Consider the following 14070-nt stretch of genomic DNA (forward strand, 5'->3'; position numbering starts at 1 on the left):
GCCCTGCTTGTGGTGAAAGATAGTTGGAAATGCACTTCTGCTGTCTGATCACCATACATATAGTAGAGGGTGATAGATGAGAGAGTGGAGAGGCCCTGCCTGGGGTGAAAGATAGTTGGAAATGCACTTCTGCTGTCTGATCATCATACATATAGTAGAGGGTGATAGATGAGAGAGTGGAGAGGCCCTGCCTGGGGTGAAAGATAGTTGGAAATGCACTTCTGCTGTCTGATCACCATACATATAGTAGAGGGTGATAGATGAGAGAGTGGAGAGGCCCTGCCTGGGGTGACAGATAGTTGGAAATGCACTTCTGTTGTCTGATCACCATACAAATAGTAGAGGGTGATAGATGAAAGAGTGGAGAGGCCCTGCCTGGGGTGAAAGATAGTTGGAAATGCACTTCTGCTGTCTGATCACCATACATATAGTAGAGGGTGATAGATGAGAGAGTGGAGAGGCCCTGCCTGGGGTGAAAGATAGTTGGAAATGCACTTCTGCTGTCTGATCATCATACATATAGTAGAGGGTGATAGATGAGAGAGTGGAGAGGCCCTGCCTGGGGTGAAAGATAGTTGGAAATGCACTTCTGCTGTCTGATCACCATACATATAGTAGAGGGTGATAGATGAGAGAGTGGAGAGGCCCTGCCTGGGGTGACAGATAGTTGGAAATGCACTTCTGTTGTCTGATCACCATACAAATAGTAGAGGGTGATAGATGAAAGAGTGGAGAGGCCCTGCCTGGGGTGAAAGATAGTTGGAAATGCACTTCTGCTGTCTGATCACCATACATATAGTAGAGGGTGATAGATGAGAGAGTGGAGAGGCCCTGCCTGGGGTGAATGATAGTTGGAAATGCACTTCTGCTGTCTGATCACCATACATATAGTAGAGGGTGATAGATAAGAGAGTGGAGAGGCCCTGCCTGGGGTGAAAGATAGTTGGAAATGCACTTCTGCTGTCTGATCACCATACATATAGTAGAGGGTGATAGATGAGAGAGTGGAGAGGCCCTGCCTGGGGTGAAAGATAGTTGGAAATGCACTTCTGTTGTCTGATCACCATACATATAGTAGAGGGTGATAGATGAGAGAGTGGAGAGGCCCTGCCTGGGGTGACAGATAGTTGGAAATGCACTTCTGTTGTCTGATCACCATACAAATAGTAGAGGGTGATAGATGAAAGAGTGGAGAGGCCCTGCCTGGGGTGAAAGATAGTTGGAAATGCACTTCTGCTGTCTGATCACCATACATATAGTAGAGGGTGATAGATGAGAGAGTGGAGAGGCCCTGCCTGGGGTGAATGATAGTTGGAAATGCACTTCTGCTGTCTGATCACCATACATATAGTAGAGGGTGATAGATAAGAGAGTGGAGAGGACCTGCCTGTGGTGACAGATAGTTGGAAATGCACTTCTGTTGTCTGATCACCATACATATAGTAGAGGGTGATAGATGAGAGAGTGGGGAGGCCCTGCCTGGGGTGAAAGATAGTTGGAAATGCACTTTTGCTGTCTGATCACCATACATATAGTAGAGGGTGATAGATGAGAGAGTGGAGAGGCCCTGCCTGGGGAGAAAGATAGTTGGAAATGCACTTCTGCTGTCGTGACAGTAACCACCTGTCTGTGCAGCACTAGACGGGGGAGGTCCAGTTGAGAGGGCACAAACAACGGGGTGTGTAGGAGTATATGCAGTGGTCTGTATGCAGGTATTGCAGTACTATTTCAATAACAAAGGATAAAGTATAGACGCTGGTAGATTACATCACCATCTCCCTGCATAGGTATTTGCTTCAGAGGTCATATTCCAGTGGAGATAGCTGTGTCCTTGTTTGCTGGAGATGACAATCGTTTACAACCTGTCATGATTTGAACAAGTCCTCTAGGTGAAACGATCGTCATCTGCAGCAAACAAGGATGCAAAACTGTAGGGATTTGTTTGTGTTTTTCTGCTTTTTCTTGCTACATGAATAACAATTATCTCCCTGCTCTTGGCCTGCTGCATTGCAACATGTTTATTTATTATTTATTTATTACCAGTTATTTAAATAGCGCACACATATTCCGCAGCGCTTTACAGAGAATAGTTGGCCATTCACATCAGTCCCTGCCCCAGTGGAGCTTACACTCTATGATCCATATCACATGCTCACACACATGCACACTAGGGTTATTTTTTGTTGGGTGCCAAATACATAATATTATAATATACCCTACTATAATATTTTTCATATTGAGCATATAGTGCCAATCACTTTTTCGGATTGGCCAACTTAGATTGTTTTTTCTACTGCAGGTCCCAACCCCTTTGTCAATGCAAACAAACACCAATATAATGTAACAAGCAAAGTGCAGGTGGGTGTCGCCCACTTTTACCATCACATAGATCCCTCCAGCACAGGAATTAAAACAAATGTAATATAAATATAATCACACAGTTTACTTAAAATGTAAAAAAAAAATCTTCATTTTCCCCCACTGTTTTCTGTCTATGCTGTGTTTTATAAATGTCGCTCAGCATGTATTGTACCTTCCTGATCCTTAGGGAAATACTTGAGCAGGCTACAAAATAAAACATATATAGATACAAAATATCCAAGTTATTGGCACTTGTTATGCTTTGTATTACACTGTTACCATCCATATGAGTCCTATCATGTGCAAATAGCAAACAGAAAGGTATAAAATCTGTGTCTGCAAACAAAGGATTTGACCTTGAAGCTGGGTACACAATGACAGATATATTGGACGATCAATTGATCGGCCAATATGTCTGCTGCCCGTCGGCCAGTGTGTACCAGCGATATGTCTGTGAATGGCATCGTTCACAGACATATTGTGTCTGCTGTGCTGCACAGCCGATGGTAGATATATCTCCAGATATACAGTATCTCGCCAAATGCCAGTGTGTACGGCCGGCCTGCCGACCGCCCGTACACATGCAACAGAGGCATCGGGGAGGGGGACGGACGTGCCCCCGACTCATCCCCTGGCTGCAAAGCCCCGCGGCCAGAAGCTGGTGATGGCCGTGTATGAATGACCACCATCTGCAGATATATCTATGTAACCCTCTATTATTTATGGATAGGATAATGGGTTACTACTACTTGAAATGGTATATGTGCCTCCACCCAAACTTATTATAGGTTGTCTGGGAAACCGTGTTCTCTATTTGTGTGGTTACAATTGTTATTATGCAAATCTCTATTATATATGTATAATTATTCTATAGGCAAGAATTATATAACAACGGTTATATCAAATTTACCACCCGAATCCGTTATTCCTTTGTCAGGTACGGTTGTCGATGTACAACCTGAACATCTGCTAAAGTGAGTATTAATCAATGACAGTATTAAGTTAACTTGTTTCTAGCAGATAATAACAGCAAGTAAACAGGGTATTATTACATTACATTAGATATATATATATATCACATTTAAATAGTATACATTTCCATAAAATACCACATTAGGCGGAGATATAAAGTATAAGTCCATAAGGTGTAAAGATTATCTGTAAATGTTAGTATGATATCCTCATATAACTTGGTGATGGACTTCTTATATTTAGCTTTTATAGTCAATGATGAACTTCAAACTCTTACAAATGTAATTCTTAATGTGTCCTCAAAGTTCAGTTCATACACAGTAACCAATTAGCTAATTCCGCAATTATGTTGCGTCACTCTTTCCTCCTTATCTCCTGTGAGATTGGTCAGCACCAGGCCATAAGACGCTGTGCATTAAATTATCCTGACTCACAGAGGCTGCAGGGGAAACTTGCTGTAAAATAAGTTTAGTTTCCAGTAAAGTTAATAATATCCCTCTTAGATCCTCGATGTACACTCAGAATTATTGCAACATAAGGATTTACCTCAGAAGACACTGTGTTTGCTATTTGGCTATATTCACAGTTCTTCAGGATAAGGGCGTTACTTATCAAGGGAATGTCCCTAGATGCCCTAGATGCCCTAGATGCCCTTTCCTTATAAAATGTGTATTACTAATACCAGTCAGCTTTAGTACTTGGAAACTCTGTAATATACTTTTTAGCTTCCTGCTCCTTATAAATAGTGTTATTACAGTCCTCCAGGGATCCCTTCTATGTGGACTGAGGGGGTATGTGTGAGTGCTCCTGTGACACCTGTACCTCAGCGCTGCTCCTGTGACACCTGTACCTCAGCGCTGCTCCTGTAACACCTGTACCTCAGCGCTGCTCCTGTGACACCTGTACCTCAGCGCTGCTCCTGTGACACCTGTACCTCAGCGCTGCTCCTGTGACACCTGTACCTCAGCGCTGCTCCTGTGACACCTGTACCTCAGCGCTGCTCCTGTGACACCTGTACCTCAGCGCTGCTCCTGTAACACCTGTACCTCAGCGCTGCTCCTGTGACACCTGTACCTCAGCGCTGCTCCTGTAACACCTGTACCTCAGCGCTGCTCCTGTAACACCTGTACCTCAGCGCTGCTCCTGTGACACCTGTACCTCAGCGCTGCTCCTGTGACACCTGTACCTCAGCGCTGCTCCTGTGACACCTGTACCTCAGCGCTGCTCCTGTGACACCTGTACCTCAGCGCTGCTCCTGTGACACCTGTACCTCAGCGCTGCTCCTGTGACACCTGTACCTCAGCGCTGCTCCTGTGACACCTGTACCTCAGCGCTGCTCCTGTGACACCTGTACCTCAGCGCTGCTCCTGTGACACCTGTACCTCAGCGCTGCTCCTGTGACACCTGTACCTCAGCGCTGCTCCTGTGACACCTGTACCTCAGCGCTGCTCCTGTGACACCTGTACCTCAGCGCTGCTCCTGTAACACCTGTACCTCAGCGCTGCTCCTGTGACACCTGTACCTCAGCGCTGCTCCTGTAACACCTGTACCTCAGCGCTGCTCCTGTAACACCTGTACCTCAGCGCTGCTCCTGTGACACCTGTACCTCAGCGCTGCTCCTGTGACACCTGTACCTCAGCGCTGCTCCTGTGACACCTGTACCTCAGCGCTGCTCCTGTAACACCTGTACCTCAGCGCTGCTCCTGTGACACCTGTACCTCAGCGCTGCTCCTGTGACACCTGTACCTCAGCGCTACTCCTGTAACACCTGTACCTCAGCGCTGCTCCTGTAACACCTGTACCTCAGCGCTGCTCCTGTGACACCTGTACCTCAGCGCTGCTCCTGTGACACCTGTACCTCAGCGCTGCTCCTGTGACACCTGTACCTCAGCGCTGCTCCTGTGACACCTGTACCTCAGCGCTGCTCCTGTAACACCTGTACCTCAGCGCTGCTCCTGTGACACCTGTACCTCAGCGCTGCTCCTGTAACACCTGTACCTCAGCGCTGCTCCTGTAACACCTGTACCTCAGCGCTGCTCCTGTGACACCTGTACCTCAGCGCTGCTCCTGTGACACCTGTACCTCAGCGCTGCTCCTGTGACACCTGTACCTCAGCGCTGCTCCTGTGACACCTGTACCTCAGCGCTGCTCCTGTGACACCTGTACCTCAGCGCTGCTCCTGTGACACCTGTACCTCAGCGCTGCTCCTGTGACACCTGTACCTCAGCGCTGCTCCTGTGACACCTGTACCTCAGCGCTGCTCCTGTGACACCTGTACCTCAGCGCTGCTCCTGTGACACCTGTACCTCAGCGCTGCTCCTGTGACACCTGTACCTCAGCGCTGCTCCTGTGACACCTGTACCTCAGCGCTGCTCCTGTGACACCTGTACCTCAGCGCTGCTCCTGTAACACCTGTACCTCAGCGCTGCTCCTGTGACACCTGTACCTCAGCGCTGCTCCTGTAACACCTGTACCTCAGCGCTGCTCCTGTGACACCTGTACCTCAGCGCTGCTCCTGTGACACCTGTACCTCAGCGCTGCTCCTGTAACACCTGTACCTCAGCGCTGCTCCTGTAACACCTGTACCTCAGCGCTGCTCCTGTGACACCTGTACCTCAGCGCTGCTCCTGTGACACCTGTACCTCAGCGCTACTCCTGTAACACCTGTACCTCAGCGCTGCTCCTGTAACACCTGTACCTCAGCGCTGCTCCTGTGACACCTGTACCTCAGCGCTGCTCCTGTGACACCTGTACCTCAGCGCTGCTCCTGTGACACCTGTACCTCAGCGCTGCTCCTGTAACACCTGTACCTCAGCGCTGCTCCTGTAACACCTGTACCTCAGCGCTGCTCCTGTAACACCTGTACCTCAGCGCTGCTCCTGTAACACCTGTACCTCAGCGCTGCTCCTGTAACACCTGTACCTCAGCGCTGCTCCTGTGACACCTGTACCTCAGCGCTGCTCCTGTAACACCTGTACCTCAGCGCTGCTCCTGTAACACCTGTACCTCAGCGCTGCGCCTGTAACACCTGTACCTCAGCGCTGCGCCTGTAACACCTGTACCTCAGCGCTGCGCCTGTAACACCTGTACCTCAGCGCTGCTCCTGTAACACCTGTACCTCAGCGCTACTCCTGTAACACCTGTACCTCAGCGCTGCTCCTGTGACACCTGTACTTCAGCGCTGCTCCTGTGACACCTGTACCTCAGCGCTGCTCCTGTAACACCTGTACCTCAGCACTGCTCCTGTAACACCTGTACCTCAGCGCTGCTCCTGTGACACCTGTACCTCAGCGCTGCTCCTGTGACACCTGTACCTCAGCGCTGCTCCTGTGACACCTGTACCTCAGCGCTACTCCTGTAACACCTGTACCTCAGCGCTACTCCTGTAACACCTGTACCTCAGCGCTGCTCCTGTAACACCTGTACCTCAGCGCTGCTCCTGTAACACCTGTACCTCAGCGCTGCTCCTGTAACACCTGTACCTCAGCGCTGCTCCTGTGACACCTGTACCTCAGCGCTGCTCCTGTGACACCTGTACCTCAGCGCTGCGCCTGTGACACCTGTACCTCAGCGCTGCTCCTGTGACACCTGTACCTCAGCGCTACGCCTGTAACACCTGTACCTCAGCGCTGCTCCTGTAACACCTGTACCTCAGCGCTGCTCCTGTGACACCTGTACCTCAGCGCTGCTCCTGTAACACCTGTACCTCAGCGCTGCTCCTGTAACACCTGTACCTCAGCGCTGCTCCTGTAACACCTGTACCTCAGCGCTGCTCCTGTGACACCTGTACCTCAGCGCTGCTCCTGTGACACCTGTACCTCAGCGCTGCTCCTGTGACACCTGTACCTCAGCGCTGCTCCTGTGACACCTGTACCTCAGCGCTGCTCCTGTGACACCTGTACCTCAGCGCTGCTCCTGTGACACCTGTACCTCAGCGCTGCTCCTGTGACACCTGTACCTCAGCGCTGCTCCTGTGACACCTGTACCTCAGCGCTGCTCCTGTAACACCTGTACCTCAGCGCTGCTCCTGTAACACCTGTACCTCAGCGCTGCTCCTGTAACACCTGTACCTCAGCGCTGCTCCTGTAACACCTGTACCTCAGCGCTGCTCCTGTAACACCTGTACCTCAGCGCTGCTCCTGTGACACCTGTACCTCAGCGCTGCTCCTGTGACACCTGTACCTCAGCGCTGCTCCTGTGACACCTGTACCTCAGCGCTGCTCCTGTGACACCTGTACCTCAGCGCTGCTCCTGTGACACCTGTACCTCAGCGCTGCTCCTGTGACACCTGTACCTCAGCGCTGCTCCTGTGACACCTGTACCTCAGCGCTGCTCCTGTGACACCTGTACCTCAGCGCTGCTCCTGTAACACCTGTACCTCAGCGCTGCTCCTGTGACACCTGTACCTCAGCGCTGCTCCTGTGACACCTGTACCTCAGCGCTGCTCCTGTGACACCTGTACCTCAGCGCTGCTCCTGTGACACCTGTACCTCAGCGCTGCTCCTGTGACACCTGTACCTCAGCGCTGCTCCTGTGACACCTGTACCTCAGCGCTGCTCCTGTGACACCTGTACCTCAGCGCTGCTCCTGTGACACCTGTACCTCAGCGCTGCTCCTGTGACACCTGTACCTCAGCGCTGCTCCTGTGACACCTGTACCTCAGCGCTGCTCCTGTGACACCTGTACCTCAGCGCTGCTCCTGTGACACCTGTACCTCAGCGCTGCTCCTGTGACACCTGTACCTCAGCGCTGCTCCTGTGACACCTGTACCTCAGCGCTGCTCCTGTGACACCTGTACCTCAGCGCTGCTCCTGTGACACCTGTACCTCAGCGCTGCTCCTGTGACACCTGTACCTCAGCGCTGCTCCTGTGACACCTGTACCTCAGCGCTGCTCCTGTGACACCTGTACCTCAGCGCTGCTCCTGTGACACCTGTACCTCAGCGCTGCTCCTGTGACACCTGTACCTCAGCGCTGCTCCTGTGACACCTGTACCTCAGCGCTGCTCCTGTGACACCTGTACCTCAGCGCTGCTCCTGTAACACCTGTACCTCAGCGCTGCTCCTGTGACACCTGTACCTCAGCGCTGCTCCTGTGACACCTGTACCTCAGCGCTGCTCCTGTGACACCTGTACCTCAGCGCTGCTCCTGTGACACCTGTACCTCAGCGCTGCTCCTGTGACACCTGTACCTCAGCGCTGCTCCTGTGACACCTGTACCTCAGCGCTGCTCCTGTGACACCTGTACCTCAGCGCTGCTCCTGTGACACCTGTACCTCAGCGCTGCTCCTGTGACACCTGTACCTCAGCGCTGCTCCTGTGACACCTGTACCTCAGCGCTGCTCCTGTAACACCTGTACCTCAGCGCTGCTCCTGTAACACCTGTACCTCAGCGCTGCTCCTGTGACACCTGTACCTCAGCGCTGCTCCTGTAACACCTGTACCTCAGCGCTGCGCCTGTGACACCTGTACCTCAGCGCTGCGCCTGTGACACCTGTACCTCAGCGCTGCTCCTGTGACACCTGTACCTCAGCGCTGCTCCTGTGACACCTGTACCTCAGCGCTGCTCCTGTGACACCTGTACCTCAGCGCTGCTCCTGTAACACCTGTACCTCAGCGCTGCTCCTGTAACACCTGTACCTCAGCGCTGCTCCTGTAACACCTGTACCTCAGCGCTGCTCCTGTAACACCTGTACCTCAGCGCTGCTCCTGTAACACCTGTACCTCAGCGCTGCGCCTGTAACACCTGTACCTCAGCGCTGCTCCTGTAACACCTGTACCTCAGCGCTGCTCCTGTAACACCTGTACCTCAGCGCTGCGCCTGTAACACCTGTACCTCAGCGCTGCTCCTGTGACACCTGTACCTCAGCGCTGCTCCTGTAACACCTGTACCTCAGCGCTGCTCCTGTGACACCTGTACCTCAGCGCTGCGCTGATTCTCAGGGCTGTGATATCCAGCCTATAAGGCTCTAGGCCGGCCCCGCCTCCTGCATTGATCCTCTCTCCTCTCCCTCGGAGGGATGACGCCTTCCGTTGATTCAGACAGGAAGCGCCGCGGTTTACATGCAGGGAGGGACCCGCCCGGCTCACACCTCCTCCGGAACCTGATCACCCCGCACTCACTGCCGGGGTTTCCTTAGCGATCACACTCAGTTCCGGCGCCCCACACTGGCACCACTATCGCTGACCAGAGCGCTTCGCTCCGTGCAGGTCAGTAAGATGTGGGCTCTGGAGGGGGGATCAGCATTCTGCCCTTGCCGCGCTAGCGCAGCCCTATTTATCCCTACCGCCGCGCGACTCCCTCCTTCCCACTCACAGCACGAGCTCTCCCCTAGCTGACAGCTCGCGCTGCTTCTGGCATATTCCACTCACAGAGTCTCTTCCTGCTGCCACTATGTGTAATAAAAAATCATGCACCACCCCCCTCACAATCTATACAATTTACACTCTTACAATAAATACATACATATATATATATATACAATTTACCACATCAGGTCCAATTACGTCAAGGTCCCAGTAGCACTTTTAATGTATTAGTGTACCCTCCCCCTGATGTGTGCCTACACTAATGTTAGCCTATATTAATAGGGCTACATCTATATAGTGTGCACCCAGCATTAGATTCACAATGTTTAAGATCAGCAGGTAATGCAAAAAAATGAGGTACTAATAAACATAAAGTAAGTATACAGAACTCCCCATAAGTAAAGCAGCCAGATGCCAGTACACTAAGGGGTAAATTTACTAAGGTGCCGATTTCTATTCAATGTCATCCGAGTTACTTTTGCGGATCTCCCTGATCTGTGCATCTATGTAGGTTGAGATGTGAAACTCGAATTGTAAAAAGTGTTCTTTCTATTTGAGATTTCTATTTGGGGGTTTTTGTGCCTTTTGCAGCTGATTTGCACCATATTTCGGCAGTTAAAACAAATACGAATCCTTAGTGAATTTGATGGTCCTATTGATGTCTATAACAAAAGGTTGCTGAGTTGTACCGATGGTCTACGTGTCCGAAAACATGTTACCGGCCGAGTTGTAGGTATTGTCGGCAGAATTTTAAACATCGAATGGAGCAAAGTCGGCAGAGTTTAGCCTATAGCAAATTCCGAATATGCATTTAACGGACAAATTTGCCTCATTCAATGTCATTTGACCTTAGTAAATTTATCCCTAAATGCCACATTCTTAAGTAATTCCATGAAGTTTTCTATCAAGATCTACAAGTGGGGTGAGGTGGATGGGGGGAATTTTATTCCAAAATAGACACAGTTGGGGTGCATAGAATGGAACAATTAAGAAAACCAGTCACCGTGATACCTTTAGATAGGGTTCCTGCTCTCTGCAGGGGAGGTAGATGCATCATTGTATATAATTATCAGGATTATGGTTTAATTACCCCTTTAATCTATAAATGCCCCCCTTACTGCTTGTGCCATGCCACTAGATAAGGAGTGAAGACCAATGAGGAGAAAGTAACTTTTACTCTAAAGTGAAACTAACAAGCTAGGAGCAAAGTTCTCTGCCAGCCGCATAAGTCCTACACATACAGGACACTACCCTGAGGGCGCATGCAGCAGTATGGTAATATAACACCCAGGGGTCAGTGTGGACTGGGGGCTCTGGTCTCCTACCTGCAGAATAGAGGCTCCAGGCTGCGGCTGCTGTTATAGTGCTGTATACTGACGGCTGATCTGCAGGGATATGGCTGATCATGTGACACATCCTGCTTTACTTCCTGAATATGGTACATGGTACTTTCCATGTAGGGAGAGGGGGATTCCCTGCCACACATGTGGATTATACAGTACAAATAGAATAAAGGGCAAACCCAGTGCAGAGCTGTTGTGGAACTACAAGTCTCAGCATTCCTTGGCATGTTGCGATCACAAGATTTACTGAAAGCAAACCCGCAGAAAACCCTTCAGAAACATGAACTACACAAAGCGCCACACGACACATAGCGGATCCGTTGTCTCTTTTCACGCTAAGAATATACAGCATGAGATTTATGAAGCTGCAGTTTCACAAAGCGCCGGTTGTGTCTTATTTTTTTTTTTGCTCAAGGGGGCATGCCCGCGGCGGATTGGGACGCTCGGCTAGTTCCCGCTGGGCCGGTCCCCTTGGTGGGCGGCGGCCGCCCTACCCACCCCGCACCCTCCAATGACCCTGCTCCGGCTCTGCCCCATCACGCTGTGCGATCAGTTCCAATCGGGCAGCAGCACGGCGGCCGCCCGGCCCTTCAACATTCTAATGCCGGCCCCACCATCCACGTGGTCTCCTCTTCCCCGGCCATCTCGCTGCCGCGATCGGAGCTTAGTTCCGATCGGGCAGCTAAACAGCACACCGGCCCTGTCTAACCCCACCTACCACACAGTCATTTCACTATTTCCCCGTCCATCCCGCTGCCGCGATCGGAGCTTAGCTGTGGTCGGGCAGCTGCACTGTGTACCTTCTGTGCAAGTGCAGATTGCAGAAGTCTTCCAACCAGTGTGACTGGCTTTAAAAAAAGAATGGCCGAAGGGGGAGCTGCAGCGCATGCCCAGCCGCAGCAGCTCCTCCCATAAGCCTTTGCGGAGCCCGGGGACGTCAGTCAGTACTGATGGCCCCGCCTCCAGCCCCTCTGCGGCCCACCTCCAGCCCCCCCGCGGCCCTCCTCCAGCCCCTCCGCTGCCCTCCTCCAGCCCCCCCGTGGCTATATATATATATAAATAAATCATATATTACTTTTCATTTATATATCATGTATGTATGTAGTTGCAGTAAAGTGGGGTCCCGTGACGATGGGCTGCAAGCTTAAATGCATTGATCAGTTCATGAACCAAAACCCCCACTGTTTATTATGTTTATTATTATTATTATTATTATTATTATTATTAGTTATTATGGTGAGTGCAGAGCCCCTGTGATTTCTATCTATCTATCTATCTATCTATCTATCTATCTATCTATCTATCTATATATATATATATATATATAATCAGGGGCGGATTGGGCCTGTCCACTTCCTATATACTGTGTGTGTGTGTATATATATATATATATATATATATACAGTCAGGTCCATAAATATTGGGACATTGACAGAATTTTCATATTTTGGCCTCTATTCACCACCACAATGGCTTTGAAATGAAACAAACAAGATGTGATTTACCTGCAGACTTTCAGATATAATTTGAGGGTAATTACATCCAAATCGGGTGAACGGTGTAGGAATTACGGTTTGTATATGTGCCTCCCACTTTTTAAGGGGCCAAAAGTAATGGGACTATCAACTCAAAAGCTATTTCATGGACAGGTATGGGCTATTCCCTCATTATTTCATTATCAATTAAGCAGGTAAAAGGTCTGGAGTTGATTCTAGGTGTGACATTTGCATTTGGAATCAGTTGCTGTCAACCCTCAATATGAGATCCAAAGAGCTGTCACGATCAGTGAAGCAAGCCATCATTAGGCTGAAAAATCAAAACAAACCCATCAGAGAGATAGCAAAAACATTAGGTGTGGCCAAATCAACTGTTTGGAACATTCTTAAAAAGAAAGAATGCACCGGAGAGCTCAGCAACACCAAAAGACTCGGAAGACCACGGAAAACAACTGTGGTGGATGAAGAAAAACCCCTTCACAACAGTTGGCCAAATCAAGAACACTCTCCAGGAGGTAGATGTATATGTGTCAAAGTCAACAATGAAGAGAAGAGTTCACAAGAGTGAATATAGAGGGTTCACCACAAAATGCAAACCATTGGTGAGCCACAAAAACAGGAAGACCAGATTAGAGTTTGCCAAACAACATCTAAAAAAGCCAATACAGTTCAGGAACAACATCCTATGGACAGATGAGACAAAGATCAACTTGTACCAGAGTGATAGGAAGAGAAGAGAAGGAAAGGAACTGCTCATGATCCAAAACATACCACCTCATCAGTGAAGCATGGTGGTGGTAGTGTCATGGCGTGGGCATTTATGGCTACCAGTGGAACTGGTTCCCTTGTATTTATTGATGATGTGACTGCTGACAAAAGCAGCAGAATAAATTCTGAAGTGTTTCGGGCAATATTATATGCTCATATTCAGTCAAATGCTTCAGAACTCATTGGACGGCGCTTCACAGTGCAGATGGACAATGACCCAAAGCATACTGCAAAAGCAACCAAAGAGTTTTTTAAGGCTAAAAAGTGGAATGTTATGCAATGGCCAAGTCAATCCCCTGACCTGAATCCGATTGAGCATGCATTTCACTTGATGAAGACAAAACTGAAGGGAAAATGCCCCAAGAACAAGCAGGAACTGAAGACATTTGCAGCAGAGGCCTGGCAGAGCATCACCAGGGATGAAACCCAGCGTCTGGTGATGTCTATGCGTTCCAGACTTCAGGCTGTAATTGTCTGCAAAGGATTTGCAACAAAGTATTAAAAAGTGAAAGTTAGATTTAGGATTGTTTAGTTTGTCCCATTACTTTTGGCCCCTTAAAAAGTGGGAGGCACATATAGAAACCATTGTAATTCCTACACCGTTCACCTGATTTGGATGTAATTACCCTCAAATTAAATCTGAAAGTCTGCAGGTAAAGCACATCTTGTCTGTTTCATTTCAAAGCCATTGTGGTGGTGAATAGAGGTCAAAATATGAAAATTCTGTCAATGTCCCAATATTTATGGACCTGACTGTATATAGGTATTATATACATCACTGCAATGCTCTATGCATTATATGCTGGTCGCTGCGATGTTCTCT

At 49.6% G+C, this 14070-nt stretch overlaps 1 protein-coding gene across 1 annotated transcript in view; it reads right to left on the reverse strand.

Annotated features, from left to right (window-relative positions):
• LOC148514843 (uncharacterized) overlaps positions 1–11018 on the reverse strand; it is a 50512-nt gene extending 39494 nt beyond the window's left edge. Inside the window, exon 1 of the mRNA XM_088480886.1 lies at positions 10966–11018. The gene's annotated coding sequence lies outside the window, so the exon portion shown is untranslated. The remainder of the gene's footprint in view (positions 1–10965) is intronic.
• Positions 11019–14070: the final 3052 nt, after the last annotated feature.

Source organism: Taudactylus pleione, unplaced genomic scaffold (assembly GCF_031769625.1).
Source record: "Taudactylus pleione unplaced genomic scaffold, aTauple2 ptg000257l, whole genome shotgun sequence".
In the NCBI taxonomy this organism is placed as follows: Eukaryota; Metazoa; Chordata; class Amphibia; order Anura; family Myobatrachidae; genus Taudactylus; species Taudactylus pleione.